General features: G+C 37.7%; 1 pseudogene; it reads right to left on the reverse strand.

The window, feature by feature from the left end:
- Positions 1–2,395: 2,395 nt before the first annotated feature.
- Positions 2,396–3,485, reverse strand: Actc1-ps1 (actin, alpha, cardiac muscle 1, pseudogene 1; annotated as a pseudogene).
- Positions 3,486–6,001: the final 2,516 nt, after the last annotated feature.

Genomic DNA, 6,001 nt, shown 5'->3' on the forward strand with positions numbered 1-6,001 from the left:
GTGCCTGTATTCCAGCTGGAGGGATTAAAGGTGTATTCCAGTGGATCACAGAGACCTAGAAGTTCTTTGGATGTTAAAATTCCACTATACTGTATGCAAGAAAATAAAATGTGTTCTCCCATTTGAGCTTTTGTATACCTGTTCTTTATTAGAAACCAAAATCATTGTCCTGTCCTACTGGGGAAAAAAAAAAAAAAAAACAATTCATTCAGGAAGCCATATTCTCCTCTTTCTAGTCAAAGATCATAGAATGCCTATTGTCTTCATCCAAAAGGTTAACTGATTTTTCTTTCTCTTGTCATTTTTAGGCATGCCTTGTTGTGGCATTATTTCAATTTTATTGTCTTATAGTCTTCAACATTTTTCTATGTGGCTATCCTCATGTCTGAATAGGTATTTGTTATTTGAAATAGTAACTTTTCTACTACCATGTGATGAGTGGATGAAGTCCTGATCATTTGAAATATGTATGACCATGTCTGACTCCAGTGACACAGATCCATGGAAATTGCAAAGCGTTATGGTAGACGTTGTGCAGATATTGAAAATATGTACAGAATACTTCAAAAACAACTACCTCCTCCTCTTAGGTGGTTACAACCTGAGACTGCTCCATTACAGGGATTTCCTACTGAAATTATCTAAATCTGCCTGTTTGCTCACATGTACACCACAAACCTTCTTTGTTTAATAGAAGTATAAAAACAGGCTGAGTTTCTGGGCTATGCTGACGCATCTCTATCAGAGCACATGATCCACAGGATTTCAATTTTCTGTGTATTTGTCTATTTATTTTTTCATCTTCAGTCCCTTGTCAACATAGTCAGGTAAATAATCAAAGTGGTACAGGGGGTGACACTAAAATTTTTGTCTTGATGTTATGGTTTCAAAACTGTCATGTACATATTACCAGAGTAGAGCTAACAAATGAAACCGCCGGTTTCCATTTTGTTTCTTTGTTCCAGATGTTGTAAAGTGTTTTATTATATAAAATTTGGTTGAGAATATTAGGCATTTATTGTCTCAAACTGTGGCTACTACAAGCTTGGATATCCTTTGGAATTGTATGCTTATTTCAACATTATCTGATGACCTGGCAAAAACACAAGCCTTCTTAATAAGATCAGCCTCAAATGACTTCATGTTGCCTGATATATATGGTGTGGAAGTTTAAAAAAATGGAGAAAGTAGAAACTGGCTCTAATGAAAAACGTGACATTTATCTGCAAGGAAGCGAAAAGAAAAACTCAGAATAAAGACTAGCCTAAGCATTCTCCTTGTGTTGGGGTTGAAAACAATTTAATCTCACACAGAGGTTATGAAGGAAGAGAGCACAGAGCAAAGATACTTTTGTTATATCCTGTTAGATTTAGTCTTGAGAAATCCTGTAAATAATCATTTCTTTTCGTATATTATATTTTGTTAACTTGAAGGAGCTTAAAGTACTGCAGTTCCCTAATCTAAATGTAAATTACCAAGGAAAGCAGAGAGGCATTAGTAAGTGGTGATTTCAGAGTGTAGGCTTTGTGAAATGAGCAGACTTGAATTTGAAATCTGGATTTGCCTCCCCATGGTTGTACGAGTGTTGGCAGTTTACTTAACCTCTCTAAGTCTCATTTTCTCATCTAATAAAGGGAAGGGTCTTCCTTACTGTGAGATTGAAAGGAGATTAAAATCTATTTATGAAAATGCTGAACCCTGTCTAGCCTTTGGTTCATTCAATAAATAGTAGTTTAAAAATGTAACCTTTATTTTTGTAAAGTACAGAAATGTTCTTGGTATTTTCAATACCTAATTATAATGAGAAATAAGAAGAGATGAAACTTTGCTATACTTTGTCCATAAAATTAATCAGAATTATTGTTATTGCTTAAACCTTTACATGCGGTAGTGGACATTTTAAGAGGTAAGAGATATCTTAATATCCCAGAATATAATCAAGGTTCTTGTCAGAATTGAAATGTGTAGCTTCTTATTTAAGCTCAGCAAAGTTTAATTGTTTTGATTTTTGGATAATGAAATAATAGCAAACATTTTATCTCAGAGTAGTACCTAAAGCAAAACCAATATCATTTCCATTCCCTTCTCCTTTTCAAAATCTCATGTCTTTTGCTGACTTCAAGTTTTGTAGCCCTCTTCATCATAGTCCAGTCCAGACAGTCTGATAGATCTGGTGTCTTGTGATAGCCTTAAGTGTCCTCTGCATCACATGGGGCATTTTTTTTTTGTAGGTTGCAAGTCCTAGTCTGGTTTATTTATAAAGCAATAAATATTTGAATCACAAACAAACTGCACGTGTGTAAACAAACTGTACAATTACTGATGAGAGATGGGGGAGGGGCTCAGAGGATTCCATGAAGTACAATACTGTCCTCCTGAATATAAACTAGACACCTCAGAAGCACTTGCGATGGACAATGGATTGGCCTGCCTCATCATACTCTTGCTTGCTGATCCACATTTGTTGGAAGGTGGACAGAGAGGCCAAGAGGGAACCCCCAATCCAGACAGGGTATTTATGGTCAGGGGAAGCAATAATCTTAATCTTCATGGTGCTGGGAGCCAATGCAGTGATTTCCTTTTGCATACGATCAGCAATACCAGGATACACAGTGATGCCTCCAGATAGGACATGATTGGCATACAGGTCTTTGTGGATCAGACTGCATGATGCTATTGTAAGTAGTTTCATGAATGCCAGCAGATTTCATACCAATGAAAAAGGGCTGGAAGAGAATCTCAGGACAGCGGAAATGCTCGTTGCCAATGATGATGACCTGGCCATCAGGAAGTTCATAGCTCTTCTCCAGAGAGGAATAAGACACGACACAGAGGTGGCCATCTCATTCTCAAAATCCAGGGCAATGTAAATGTTTTCTTTTATATCACGGACAATTTCAAGTTCAGCAGTGGTAACAAAGGAGTACCCACTCTCAGGGAGGATCTTCGTAAGGTAGTCAGTGACCAGCGAGATCCAGAAGCATGATAACATGGGTAAGAACATTATGAGTTACATCATTGCCAGAATCCAGAAAAATGCCTGTGGTTCTTCCAGAAGAATATAGGGACAGCACTGGCTGGATGGCCACCTACATGGCAGGCACATTGAAGGTCTCAAACATGATCTTCTCATGGTTGGCCCTGGGGTTCAGTGTGGCTTCAGTGAGCAGTGTTGGGTGTTCCTCTGGGATCATACAGAGCTCATTGTAGAATGTATGATGCCAAATCTCCTCCATGTCATCACAGTTGGTGATTATGCCATGCTCAGTGGGGTAGTTCAGAGTCAGGATAACTTGCTTGCTCTGGGCTTAATCAACTACATAGGAGTCCTTCTGCCCCATACCTACCATAACAACCTGGTGGTGTGGTCAACTCACTATGGACAGGATGAAAGCTCTGTGGGCATCATCAGCTGCTAAGCCTGCCTTCACCAGCCCGGAGCCATTGCTACACACCAAAGCAGTGTCCTCATCATCATCACACATCCTGGCACAGTTCTGTGTGATCTGTAGGTGTGCTAGGGGCAACTGGGTTCACTTGGGCTGGCTATGGTGGCAGGCACATTGAGTCATTTCTATAAAAGAGAATAATGCACTCCTGGCTGTCATAATATAGGAGTAATTAGTTGTTTACAAAAATTTTCCCCAAGTGCAAAATCCTATAAAGATAAGTACTTTTCTGCTTATTGAATTAATCATAAGGTATGTAGATTTTCCAGGAAATGTATCTAAAATATTAGGGCATCATTACTCAATTTCAGATGCGACAGGCTACATTTCAGTGAAATGTTTGCAGACAGTGTCAAGATATTAATTAAAAGGTAGAGGATTTTATAACGCAATTTCTTGAAAATTGCCTTCTTTCTAATTAGAGGAATAGGAGAGGTTAAAAAATCAAGATTTTGTTGATACTGATTGATCACACATCAAAGGTACATGGTGTTAATTTACAAGGTAAAGAAATGAAGAATATGAGGTGTGTTCATTCACGTCATTTTTATAATCAAAAGAGCTTTTAGCATGTGAAAGAATGGCCACTCTTTTCTTCACTTTTAAGCCATAGTACCCTATTGTCACTATTCCTAACTCTGGGGCATACTATTAGTTCATGCTTAATATAAATATTTTTAAATATATAATAATTTGTTTCACAATCTCTATAGAAACTTTCTGAACTAGGAAAATAGGAGAAATGCTCTGTGTGGTGAGAAGGAATATGGAAAAATCAGATTTGAGTGACAAAAATGATGGCTATGCTGCTCTGTTCAGTGGCTTGCCTAAGAAAATGTGTATGTTAATAAAATCTTCAGTGGCACATCCATCAACAGTAATTGAGACTAAAACTCAGTGAAAGCCAAGAGCTTGAAGGGTTTAGTTTCAAACCCCAGGGCTCTTTGAATGTGAAATTATATTTTGCTTTACAACACTATCTATGAGAATCTCTTTGCAGGTCAAATGTACAGAGGAAGAACTCTGATGTTCATTCTACAATTATGGAAATGACGAAGTATTGCTGCTGCATTCTATGGAGTTCAAAAACAAAACTTACACGCTATTGCTGAGCAGTTTCTCTGCACATCAACAGAGCCAAGGATTCACTCATCAGGCACACAGCAGTCTGAGAGAGAAAAAGTCATGCATGTGTGTTTCTGTGCATGTGCATGTGCATGTATGAGAACATGCACACGTGCTTAATTTTTCTGAGACTTGTTGTGAGCTGGCAGTGGAAAGTATTTTTAGATCCAAGGAAAAACAGTTGTTCTGCAAGTACCCATTAGTTTTGAATTCAGGTTCTCATAGCTCTACATTTACCGCTCACATAGTGAGGTGACCTTAGACAAAATCCTGAAGTAGCTTTTTGCCTTTCCCTTTCTGTAAAACGAATGAAAGAAAAAACAAAACTTTCAAAAAAATATAAGTGATACTAATGAGCATGCATGTGATATAGGTCACTTGTAGGTGTCTTTTGGATAATTTATGCTAAACTGCTTGTCTGAGCGTCAGTTATGCTAAGGGTAAGCACTTTATACATCTGAGTTGTTGTCTGCCTGCATAATATTTCTAGTCTTAGAAATAATGAGCAATTCAAACTTGAGCTATGTAGAACATAAGGCAGTCTGCCTCTCTCACATCATATTCCCCCAAACACTGATCAAACAGGTGATTGGTGAAATGGGAAAAGTGATATTCCTTAGGGGAAAGAGGCAAATATGAAAGGAATTAGAGGGGTAAGATAACAATAAGAGTCTTTGAAAAGAACCAGAAAGAATCATATTAACTACTTATCTAAAATAGTCTATAATACATGTTATTCTATGTATAAATATACAGGCACAGTTTGAACTATTAACCATTTTATCTAAATTAACCTATAATACATGTAATTCTGTGTAAAAATGTGCCTATTTACATGATTGGACATTTTTCCTCTAGGCTAACAATGCTCTCTCCAAGAACCAAAGACCTAACAAAAATGTCTATACCAGACATGTGAAACCATATTCTGAGTTGTCGGTCAGCTTTGTTGAAAAGACTCAAAAAAAAAAAAAAAAGATATTCCATTATCATTTCCCTTTGTTTTTCCTGAAGGTGGAAGGAGCTTATTGCTAAAGACACTGTGCACTTAAAAATAGGATTCAGAAACCCCTGAGCTGGACTAGAGCTGAATGCCTCATCTCTGAGGACCAGCTTTTACATTATTAGAAGCCACTATGCAAACTTCCAAAGGAGGGAAGCAGTGAACAGTACCATCCAGGTGTGATGCCTATGAATCAATACAACAATCAACATACTACAATACCTACTGTAAGAGTGCATTGATGGCAAGCCTGCCTCTGCAGTAACCAACAGCTCTCTAATTAGATTGAAGAGCCAGTCAACAAAAGAGATACCATGACTGGTACTGGAAAGCTGGTCAACTACTCAGTGCTAGTTAAGTCATGGACCTTGGAGAAGAACCTACAATCACCACTGTACAAAATCAGAATAGTCACCAGCAGCAA

The sequence above is a fragment of the Rattus norvegicus genome, chromosome 4 (assembly GCF_021556685.1).
Source record: "Rattus norvegicus strain SHRSP/BbbUtx chromosome 4, alternate assembly SHRSP_T2T, whole genome shotgun sequence".
Lineage (NCBI taxonomy): Eukaryota > Metazoa > Chordata > Mammalia > Rodentia > Muridae > Rattus > Rattus norvegicus.